The sequence below is a fragment of the Protobothrops mucrosquamatus genome, unplaced genomic scaffold, assembly GCF_001527695.2.
Source record: "Protobothrops mucrosquamatus isolate PMUCROS unplaced genomic scaffold, P.Mucros_1.0 scaffold262, whole genome shotgun sequence".
Lineage (NCBI taxonomy): Eukaryota > Metazoa > Chordata > Lepidosauria > Squamata > Viperidae > Protobothrops > Protobothrops mucrosquamatus.
In genome coordinates this window covers 511,603-523,773 of record NW_015386609.1, presented here as the reverse complement: position 1 = coordinate 523,773, position 12,171 = coordinate 511,603, and the positions used below count along the sequence as shown (strand labels likewise).

Genomic DNA, 12,171 nt, shown 5'->3' with positions numbered 1-12,171 from the left:
CAATTGGAGGGGGGGAGAGGAGAGCCGCTGGGGAGGGGCTGCCCTGGGGAGCGAGGGGGCAAAGCGCCTGGGAGGGGGAGGGAGAGGAGGGGGAGGAGGAGGAGGGGGAGGAAGGGGTTAACCGCTTGCCTTTCCATCCAGCCTGGCCGGGGAGGGGGGGGAGCGGGCTCGGGGAGCGCCCGGGAGCCGGGCCTATTGCGTAACGCTGGGGAGGGGTCGGGGAGTCCGCCGCTCGCCCATTGGTGGGGCCGCCTTAGCTGCCTTCCGGAGGGGCCGGGGAAGCCGCCCGCCCGCCCGCCCGGACGAGCTCCCCTCCTGGGAGGACGGAGAGAGATGCTGCGGGCTTTCTCCGCAACGGGTGGGGAGGCGGGGGGGGGGAAGCGGCCCATGTCCACCCCCCTTGGCTGTAGCTCCTTCGCGGCGGGCGCTCTGCACCTGCTCAGAGGCTCTTCCGGCCGGCCGGCCGGCCGCGTGGCTGCGGAGAGCCGAAACGACCCAGGATTCCGCCCCGATCCCTGCCTTGCTCGCTTGGACTCGAGCCAAAGCAGGGTCGTGGGTTGGGGAGGGGGGGTCCCGGTGTTCCTCGCCCAGGCGCTGGGAGCGGTTCTCACCCCCCCCACACACACACACACGTGGCCGAGGGTCGTCCGACCCCTTTAACTGGCGCAGCCGGATCCCAAAGCAGCTGCTCTTCCTGGCTCTGCTTCCCACATTTGCTCCTTCTTGTGGTTCCCTCGCAGCTGGCGATCCCAAGCAGCCTGCGCGCCCATTGAAAGGGGAAAAGAGAGAGAGAGTGAGTGAGGGGCAACCATCACTTTCCCCCCCTTTTTGCGGGTCTCCTCTGTCTCCTTTACATTAAGGTGGGAGTCCTGTTTCTGGATCTCCCTCCAAGGCGGCTTCCCACGATCCTCCCTATGTAGAAGAGGAGAATTCTCTCCGCTTTCCTTTGCACTAAATTAGACATTTTGAGATTCCCAGAGACCTAAGCAAAAAATCTTACTAGAGCCTTCGGGAAAGGGATCTGCATTATCTCCTGTCCAGCCTATTGGATAGACTTGGGCTTTAAAGCTGGGAGAGAAAAATCTGCTTTTAGGCTTCCCTCCCCCCTTTCACATCACTCATCCATCTAGATACCCCCCTCCCCACCCAGTCATTCTTCTCCCCATTAAGTTGCTGCCTCTACTTCTCCTCCCACCCCCACCCCAGTAATGTGAATTCTCCTGGGGTGGCAGAGACAAGTTTGTGGCCACTTATTTCCAGGATTCCAGAGTGGTTTGGGGTGGCTGACCTCTTTGCTGTGCTGAAGGAGTGTGTGTCTGTGTGTGTGTTAGTGTGTCTGTGTAAATGTATATTATATAATATACTGTGACAGTCTTTAAAAAAAAACAGCTGCTGGTGTAAAAGCCATAGGAACAGGCTAAGGGATGCTTTTTTTCCTCTCTGTGAATAATGACATGGGAAAAGCAGAACAGCAGGTGTCTCAACTTGATCTATTGTTAATCCTTCGTTTAGTTTTTCAAGGGACACCAGAAGCTTTGGACTTTTTCCGCCCCTGCAACTTGTTTGTTTGTTTGTTTGTTTGTTTGTTTGACTTCCTTTGAAGGGGGGAAATAAAAAATACATATGATTCAGCATGTGTTCAGTGCTTTGTTTCACCCCCTTCCCCATTAGATTCTGGTAGAATTCAGATGGCTGTTGTGTCAGTGTGGAAGGCCAGCAGTAATGTTTGCTGGCTTAGGTGGCGTGGCAAATCGTGGCTTGTGGTCGTAAATAACAAGTTTTTTAAAAGCTGACAGGCTGTTTTTCCAAGATCAGCCTCTGTCCAGCACACATGCTTTTCAGCAAAATGAAAGAGGAAGAATTACGACTCTGGATGCAACCCAAATCTGTCTTTTCACATCTCCTTTATAATGCAGCTTCTCTTCTCTTTTTCCTCCCGATGCTTATCTGCATCTGTCAAGATTTTTTACTTGATCTGAAAGATTCCTAGAACCAGATCTAAAGCAGAAGAGAGAACAAGGGGAAAAAAAACCAATCCTTAAGATATGATGCACCTCCCCAAATAAAATCTTTGCCCACTAGGAATTCTTTTCCCCACTCAAAATTATTTTGTGGCTTTGTATAATAGAAAACCCCATAGAATTACTGCTACATCTGTGTATCCCCATGTTATTAAGAGTTGTGATTAAGAGTTGCTTTATACAGTTGGGTAATATACTGTTACGTACATTAGTGTATGTTAAGGGCTGGTCCTTTTTATTCAGTATTAGTTCCGTGTCAGGATTTCTGCACCGGCAGCATGAGTATTAAATTTATATCATCATTAAGCTCTCTTTTTTTGGGGTGAGAATTGCACTTGTGTTTGAGTCCCTTGATGGGGAAGAGCTATGATATGGCAGGTAAAGCTAAACTTGAACTGGGGAATCCCAGTTTGAATTCCACCAACAGCCAATAGAAACTCACTGGGTTTGAGCCACTCTCTCTTTTTCAACCTAACCTACTTTACAGGGTCATTTTGAGGATAAAAGAAAGATCTTCTTGTAAGCTACTATAAGCTTCTGGGGGAAAAAGGTGGGCTATAGATCTTCCCAAATAGTTCCAAAAAAGAACTGGGGAAAAAAGTGGATGGAACCAAGTGGAAAAACAACATGTGATTAAATTAAAATTAATTGAAATGACAATTAACTGGACTGCTCCCCGTACATTTAATTATTTTCTCTTTCCCTCTTCGAAACTCAACTGTGTTAAGCTCTTGAAGAGACCTCTTGAGTGAGGACCGTGTGCAGCCCTGAGTTGACATAAGGCAGGGGGGTCTTCAAACTTGGCCCTTTTATGACTTGTGGACTTCAATTCCTAGAATTCCTCAGCCAGCGTGCCTGGCTGAGGAATTCTGGGAGTTGAAGTCCACAAGTCATAAAAGGGCCACGTTTGAAGACCCCTGACATAAGGTTAACTGTGGAGCTACAGTTTCCATGATTGGCTTCATTTCAGGGCCCATGGGCTTTCCTTCTGCTGGTCAGGATGGGAATGCTGCCCCACTAACCTCCCCCAGCCAGCCAGAGCTATCCAGATTTAGTCAGTTGCATGTTAGTCAGTTGCATGCTAGTTGCATGTTAGTCTGTTAGAGCAAACTCTTAACAAGAGATGTGAAGCATCTTGGATCACTGGGTCCACCTTTTCCATCCTGTACCTTCTAAAGGTCTTGGACTTCACCTTGCCTGTCATTGTCCCCACAGGTGCTTTTTCAAAAGGCAACTGGACTGTCTTGGTTTTCCCTTGAAGACGTTTCGCTTCTCATCCACGATCTGAAGAAGCTTCTAGGACAGGGGTCTTCAAACATGGCCCTTTTATGACTTGTGGACTTCAACTCCCAGAATTCCTCAGCCAGTGTGCCTGGCTGAGGAATTCTGGGAGTTGAAGTCCACAAGTCATAAAAGGGCCAAGTTTGAAGACCCCCGTTCTAGGAGAAGAAGTGAAACGTCTTTAAGGAAAAACCAAGAAAGTCCAGTTGCCTTTTGAAAAAAAAAAAAAGCAGCTTTGGGACAACCATGGCCTGGATGACTGTTGGCTGAAGGAATGATGGGCTTTGGAGTCCAATTCTTCTGAAGAATCCCAAGCTGAGAAGATTGGATCAGGAGATACATTGATGTAGTGGTAGACTAGAGCCCCTTTTATGAAATATGTAGCACAACATCCTCTTGTTAGAACATGACAGCTTTTCTCCTTGGTCCCAAAATCAATCTTATTCTCCTTGATTATTTTGCCATAACTCTTGGGTTTTGTAGCTGGGGCTTTTTTCTTTTTTTTCTTTTGGAGTGCTGGTGGTCTGCAATTCTAGTCGCTTATTAGCAACACAACAGCTCAGGTGGATTTCTCCAGAAGCTGTTCACTCCCAAAGATGATCCTTTTTTCTAACCCAGCAGAAAGTAGAGTTTGTTTGCAGCTTTTGATGCCTTTACATAATGGTTAGGACTTGGATTTAATGGATTTATGAGGTTCTCACGTGCGTCACTTAGGAAGAGACACTATTATGTTGACGTGGTAAAATGAGATCTCTAGTGATCGTCTTATCCTTCCATCTTCTGACTGTGGCTGTTGGATGGGATTGTCCTGTCAGGAGTCCCCAACCCCGAGCTGTGGACCAGCACCGGTCCTCGGCGTGCTAGAAATCGGTCCACGCAAACAAGCAAAGCCCCATCTGCGGGATGCAGGCAGCACACGAAACCAGGTCCCCTCCTGTCCGCGGAAAACCCTCTCTCCCTGGAACTGATCCCCGGTGCCCAAAAGGTTGGGGGGCCTCTGCTCTAAGTGGCTGTTTGTTCCTGAGCCCAGCTGGGATTTGAAATTTGACAGCAGGGCTGTTCCTGAGACATTTTGTTCCTGGAGGTGAAGATGCCGTGCCTGCTGTCACCATCCCCAGGGCTGATTCTGCCATAAGACAGAGTGAGGTAGTGGGCCCAGGAGGCAACTGGGGAGGGTAGGAAGCTGGTCGTGTTCTCTGTGAGGGTGAGGGTTCGTTCTCCGAGCCGGTGGGCTGGTTTCTGAACGTTTCGTTACCAGGCTACGCAATAACATCTTCAGCAGAGTTTGCTTATTATTTATTTATTTATTTATTAATTTAATTTCTATACCGCCCTTCTCCCGCAGGACTCAGGGCGGTGCACAGCATATTAAAAACAGATACAATAACAATATACAAAAATAAAAACCCTTCTAAAACCAAATTAAAAACCAAATATTAGAGGCTGTGTTCCAATTAAAATTATACTTAAAATCGTCCCTAAATAAAATCCNTCATCCGGATCTCGGGGGGTAGTTCGTTCCAGAGGGTGGGGGCACCCACAGAGAAGGCCCTCCCCCTGGGGGTCGCCAGCCGACATTGCTTGGCCGACGGCACCCTGAGGAGGCCCGCTCTGTGGGAGCGTACCGGTCTATGGGAGGGAATCTGTGGCAGAAGGCGGTCTCGGAGGTAGCCAGGTCCGATGCCATGGAGTGCTTTAAAGGTGGTAACTAACACCTTAAAGCGCACCCGGAAGACCACTGGTAGCCAGTGCAGCTCACGCAAGAGCGGTGTTACATGGGAGCGACGAGTCCCTCCCAACACCGCCCGCGCGGCCGCATTCTGGACCAGTTGAAGTCTCCGGGAGCTCCTCAAAGGGAGCCCCATGTAGAGGGCATTGCAGTAGTCCATTGCTTAGCCTGGTAAGGAAACGTTCAGAAACCAGCCCACCAGCTCCGAGACAAATCTTCACCCTCATCCTACACCAGTGACGGCGAACCTTTTGGAGACCGAGTGCCCAAAAACTCGCCCCGCCCCCAGTCCACGCCCCACCCTGCCTGCCCGCAGGGCCACTCACCGCCTCCAGGGCCCGCCGCAGATCGCCCAGGCAGCCCAGCAGCGCCCTGGCGGCCATGCCCTCTGCCCACCCACCGCCGCAGCATCAACTGTGCAGGTTGCGGCGTGAGGGCAGAGTCTTGTCTACACTGCCTGGCTGCCATGTCCTTGGCTGCGCTGCTCCGTGTGGGCCACACTCGGGGGCGACTCTCCTCCAGGGGGGCTGCTGGCGAGGAGGGGGTCACGGGTGGAGGCAAGGCTGGGGCAACGTGTGCCCACAGAGAGGGCTCCGAGTGCCACCTCTGGCACCCGTGCCATAGGTTCGCCACCACTGTCCTACACCCAAGCTACAGATATTCGCCACTACTGCAACGTTCCCTGTGTTACACTGTAGTGCAGATTGTCACAAAACTGCAAGCATTCATTTAGCGAACATTCAAAGTTAGAGCGGCGCTGAAAACAGTGACTTACGAGCGTCCCTCTCGCGTAGGATGGTCGCAGCATCCCCCTGGGGGTGTGATCAAAATTTGGGCCCTTGGCCACAGGCATGTGTTTACGAGGAAATTGCAGCATCCTGGGCTGGCGTAATTGCCAATTGCGACGTTCCCAGCCAGCTTCCGATGAGGAAAGTCAACGGAGGAAGTCAGATTAGCTTAATGACCGCAGTGATTCACTTAACAACCGGGGCAAAAAAGATTGTATCATCAGGCCGTACCCCCCCCCCCCCTTGCTTAGCAACAGAAATTCTGGTCCCAATTGTTGATCACAAGTCAAGGACTACCTGTGGTGTTACCCACGAGCTAAGTTGCTTCCCAACAGTGCGGTGAAAGACCTGGTTCCTTAGTCAGTGATGCCCCTTCTCTTCCAGCTGTTCCAGATGGAAGGCCATCTAAGTAAGAAAAAGGTTTCCAGCCTTCTGTTCCCAATTATTGCGCTAGACTGGGCAACCTTGGCTCTTTTATGACTCGTGGACTTCAACTCCCAGAATTCCTGAGTCAGCTATGCTGACTCAGGAATTCTGGGAGTTGAAGTCCACGAGTCATAAAAGAGCCAAGGTTGCCTACCCCTGCGCTAGAGTCAATACCTGGACTACGGTGTGGACCTAAGTCAAAATGTTTGGATGTCTGCTGAATTTAACAGAAGCAACATGTAAACTGCTGTAATTCAACGATTACCAGGCTGCCAAACTTTAGCTGGATTTTGTTGTGGCCCCTGCATGTGCCAGCTTTGTTCCCCATCAAATCTAAGCAGATTTGGTACTTAACAGTATGTAAGAGATCTTCAGAAACCCCGGGGCTAAGACTGGTAAATAATAATAATAATAATAATAATAATAATAATAATAATAATAATAATAATAATAATAATAATAATAATAATAATAATAATAATAATAATAATAAAGTTGGAAGGGACCTTGGAGATCTTCTAGTCCAACTCCCCTGCTGAGACAGGAAACCCTATACCATTTCAGATAAATGGTTGTCTAGTTTCTTAAAAACTTCCAGTGTTGGAGCATTCACAGCTTCTGGAGGCAGGCTGTTCCATTGGTTAATTGTTCTAATTGTCAGGAAGTTTCTCCTTCATTACAGGTCGCTTCTCTCCTTGATTAGTTTCCATCCATTGCTTCTTGTCCTGCCTTCAGGCCTCTTGGACAATAGCTTGACTCCCTCTTCTTTGTGGCAGCCCCTGAGATATTGGAACGCTGCTATCATGTCCTCCCTCGTCCTTCTCTTCATTGAACTAGACATACCCAATTCCAGCAGCCTTTTCTTATATGTTTTAGTCCGCAGTCCCCTAATCATCTTTGTTGCTCTTCTCTGTACTCTTTCTAGAGTCTTAGCATCTTTTTTACGTCGTGGTGATCAAAATTGGATGCCGTATTCCTCCATGTATAAACAAGATGGAATGCATTAGATTTGTCTCTCTTTAAGAGATGAGGAATATATTAATATACAGGCTGTCTGTAGAAATGAGACATGCCCACGGCTGGTAAGAGAACTGAGTAAGATCTACATGCTGTAAATGAGAGTCTCCTAAAAAGACGACAGTGATCAAAGAACAGTTACGACATACCTCTGTGTAAGCTGAATTTGATTTCAATTTCTTTTTTATATATATTCCTCATGACGATGAGAGGATACTTTTTATATTGTTTGCTGTTTAACTGAATTGGGTCAAGCTCAACCTTCCAAGAGAATTCTCTCCAAGTTTGGAAGACAAGAGTTGAAAAGGCCTGCTTCTTTCACCCCATTCTCTGGTCGTTTGAAGGATCAAAGTTGGAGACCAAAAGAGTAATGAAATTTGGAGCAAACTCACATGGACAGAGTTAGCTTTTTAGATGTTTTGAATGTGGACTAGCAAGAGCTCAGAGGGACAAAATTTGTGCACTAGAACTTCAGTCAAGACTCTGGCAGATTTATTTTGGGTTGTTCGCAATTTCTAGACTGTGCTTAGAACTGTTCACACTACAGAGTTCATTATAATAGTATATGTAAGTTAGGGCAGTGAAGGCTAGTTGTGGCATATCGGAGGGAGGTGATCCTACAGAGCATGACAACAGTTGCTTTTGTAGTTGTAAGTTGGAGGACTACCTGTATTCAGTTGCAATGTATTTCGGTTGACTTGGGACTATTATTGAGCTTGGGTGCTCCATGATTGGGTGATGCAGGTGAGTAACTTCAGAGATCTCATGGTGATCCCGGGAATTCCCCCCTCCATTCAGCCCCTGGGTCATGAAAATTATCTTCTGTGTGAGTTGGATGCCTACCAGGAATTCTTAAGCATTGTGACAAAAGAAAGGAAGACTGACTTGTTGACAGTTTGATTTAATCAAACTTCAGACGCTAGAAAGAATACAGAGAAGAGCAACAGAGAGGATTAGGGGACTGGAGGCTAAGACATATAAGGAACGGTTGCTGGAATTGGGTATGTCTAGTTTAATGAAGAGAAGGACGAAGGGGGACATGAAGCAATGTTCCAATATCTCAGGGGGTACCACAAAGAAGAGGGAGTCAAGCTATTTTCCAAAGCACCTGAAGGCAGGACAAGAAGCAACGGATGGAAACTAATTAAGGAGAGAAGCAACCTAGAACTAAGGAGAAATTTCCTGACAGTTAGAACAATTAATCAGTGGAACAATCTGCCTCCAGAAGCTGTGAATGCTCCAACACTGGAAGTTTTTAAGAAGAGACTAGACAACCATTTATCTGAAATGGTATACAGTTTCCTGTCTCAGCAGGGGAGTTGGACTAGAAGATCTCCAAGGTCCCTTCCAACTATTATTATTATTATTATTATTATTATTATTATTATTATTATTATTATTATTATTATTATCATCATCATCATCATCATCATCATCATCATCATCATCATCATCATCATCATCATCGTCGTCGTCATCTGTTGCCCAAGCCACAGTGACTTTACACGTAAGACTAAATCTTCAACTGCAGTTTGTGTATCACAGGTTCACAAATCCAAAGCACATTTCGGCTTAGCCCCAACCAGTGTTCAGTCTGGCAAAGTTCATTTTTACTTCCTTATACAGTTTTGGTTGACCTCCCAGATGTTAGATTTAGCTGCTGTTGCCATTGAAACACAGAAGTGTGTTCCCGTAACACATGTATCCACGTTTAGCCTAGCCACAGTACTCACTTAACCCAGCTTTGGAGTTATAATTGCATCCTGAGCCATAAATTAGCAAAGCAGCAAACAACACGTGCCATTGAAACATGGTTGACAATTTATGGTTGAACATCTCTTGGTGTCCACCATGTGTCTTGCTGAGAAGTACCGTGCGTACTGGGGGCTGCCTTTGAAGTGTAAAAGCCACATTATGCTACAGTATTTTAAGAGAGCTCTTGCTTTAAAGCACGTGCCTAGGATTATATGTATAAATCTAATACAAAATATGTAGCTGTTGGTGGATGCTGTCAATCATCTTTTGCAGCCCGAGAACATGGTAACCATCTGTGTGCTGTACATTCTGCCCGATTTACGTAGGGTGTCATTTCAGTCTTCTCTCTCTCTGTGTGTGTATGTGTTTGTGTGTGAGTGTGTGCACGCGCACAATTCTTTGGGCTGATCTAATTAACAAGGAAGCTGAATGAAGTGTGAAAAGCTGAGAAAACAGGACAGATTGGGTCTTATCTTGCAGAATGTGGTTATTTTCCCCTTTTCTGGTAGGGGTGCGAGTAGAAAGCTTGGCTGGAATCGGTTTGCTTCAAGGGCCGTTCAAATTAGTTCATGCTCAGATGTTAATGCAGCAAAGAAATTTACTGACAACAAAAGGAGAAGGGCCCAGCGGTCATGTATTTCTTGAGAAATAACTGCATTTGAGAGTTGGTCAGAACTGACCAAGAAATCGAAGGAAGGAAGGGAAAAAAAAAACACGGCAAAAATCAAAGGTTAATAGGAAACAAGGAATTTGAAGTGCAGAGAAAGATTCTAGTATTTGAGACCGAAAAAACAAAAAAATAAAATAAAAAAGTAGACAGGAGGGAGGAAAATGCTAGCTTCTATCTTAATGCATGAACAGATGGAAACTGACGCTAGAGGAAGTCGCCTCTTTCACCCCCATTCCTAACAATGAAGATAATTAACTATTAAATCCTTCTTTAAGAATGTAATGCATTTAGAGGTTTTTTTTTCTTTTTTTTAAGCAGATACTGAGATTAAGAATGCTCATTAGGAAGTGAGGAAAAGGACTTGAATAAAGATGCTACTTACTTTTCAGAGAAACGTGGATTAACTGTGTGGCCTGTGTGGATGACAAGGCTTTTAAGGACAGGCCATCTCCTTGGTATATATCAGTGATGGCGAACCTTTTAGAGACCGAGTGCCCAAAAACCAGCCCCTCCCCATCCTGCCTGCTCCGCCCTCCCCCCTCTGCTCTCCCCCCACCCTGCCCACCCACAGGGCCACTCACCGCCTCCACAGCCCACTGCAGGTCGTCCAGGTGGCCCAGCAGCGCCATGGCGGCTATGCCCTCCACCCGCGCCCTGCAGCATCAACTGCGTGTGACGGGGCGCAAGGGTGGAGACTTGTCCCCGCTGCCCAGCTGCCATGTCCTTAGCTGCACTGCTCTGCGTGGGCCGCACCCGGGGGGCGACTCTCCTCCAGGGGGGCTTCTGGTGAAGGGGGAGGTGGGGCTAGGGCGACGGCACACATGCCCACAGAGAGGGCTCTGAGTGCCACCTCTGGCATGCGTGCCGTAGGTTCGCCACCTCTGGTTTATATCATTGACAAGTAGAGTTTCTGGCATTTGGGAATCTAGGTCCAGATAGTCCTCAGCTTATGACCACAATTGAGCCCAGAGTTTCTGTTGCTAAGTGAGACAGTTAAGTGAGAGTTGCTCCATTTTGCCAGAGTTGTTAAATGAATTGTTAAGTTAGTAACATGGTTGCAAAGTGAGTCTTCCCCATTGACTTGGCGAGTCATCAGGTCACAAAAGTGGATCCCTTGACCCTGGGTCACTGTAGCCGTCATAACTATGAATTGGTTGCCAAGCGTCTGCATTTGGATCGCCTGACCACAGGGATGCTGCAACGGTCCTAAGCGTGAAAAACCTTTTCCAGTGCCACTGTAATGTTAAACGGTCATTAAACCGTTGTAAGTTGAGGACTGCTTGTAATGGGAATCGCCTCTATCGCAAAACCTAGGAAGCTCCTGTCAAAATAGAAAATCGGTGGAGTTCGCTTGCATTCTAAATGTTGGGTTTGTTATTGGTGGGACCACATCCCAAAGGGCACCAAGGCCCATTCAAAAATGCTCAAGTCTGCTTTAAGGGGTGTTGAATGTTCCCCTTTTTCGTGCACTTTGAAGGGAGCCATCCGCTTTGGCGCTTCCCACGGAATTTAGCCCACCTTGTACAGCAGCTTCTATCTGTGGTCCTTTCTGGGAAGTCGTCTGTTGCTTGGAGCGCAGAAAATTGAAGATTTTAGAACATTATACAGATTTTAGAACATTATACAGGTAATGGAGGCCCCAGATATACAGGTAATGGCCCCAGATATACAGGTAATGGAGGCCCCTATGGTCTTGGCAACTTTAAGACTTGTGGACTTCAACTCCCAGAATTCCTCAGCCAGCAAAGCTGGCTGAAGAATTCTGGGAGTTGAAGTCCACAAGTCTTAAAGTTGGCTGAGGAATTCTGGGAGTTGAAGTCCACAAGTCTTAAAGCTGGCTGAGGAATTCTGGGAGTTGAAGTCCACAAGTCTTAAAGTTGGCTGAGGAATTCTGGGAGTTGAAGTCCACAAGTCTTAAAGCTTGCCAAGGTTGAGGACCCCTGGTTTAGGATGCTCTTGATGAGTGAGACAGTGGGAACAACGTGAATGGCTCTGTGTCTATACTCATTTTGAGATCTCTGTATTTGATTAATGGTTCTGGATGCGCTTCCAAAGAATAAAAAGAATGGAGTTGCATTCCAGAAATCAAGGAAGAACAGCAACTGAACTGCGAGCTGCGGCAATTTTGCCTGCTCCGGCAAGGTTGGATTTTATAATTGTTACCATAATGTTATTTTTATTTACTTCTGGGGAAAATCTCCTCCTCCTCCTCCCCCCCTCCTCCTCCATTAACCCACTGTAAAATGTAAGTGTAACTGGAGTGATTTGCTTAACCACCGTGGCAAAAGAAAGTTGTAAAATGGGGTTAAACTCACTGAAGAACTGTCTTGATGGTAATGGAAATTTCTGGGCTCAATTGTGGCTGGAAGTTGAGGATTACCTGTATATCTGGAATAAAGCAAGTTCTGGGTATTTCTTCCAGCCACAATTGAGCCCAGAAATTTCCATTACCATCAAGACAGTTCTTAAGTGAGTTTAACCCCA

The 12,171-nt window shown here is 47.1% G+C and overlaps 1 protein-coding gene across 1 annotated transcript in view; it reads left to right on the top strand.

Annotated features, from left to right (window-relative positions):
- The window catches only part of CAMK2B (calcium/calmodulin dependent protein kinase II beta), a 176,458-nt gene that overhangs the window by 578 nt on the left and 163,709 nt on the right, over positions 1 to 12,171 (top strand). The gene's annotated exons all lie outside the window — the stretch shown is intronic.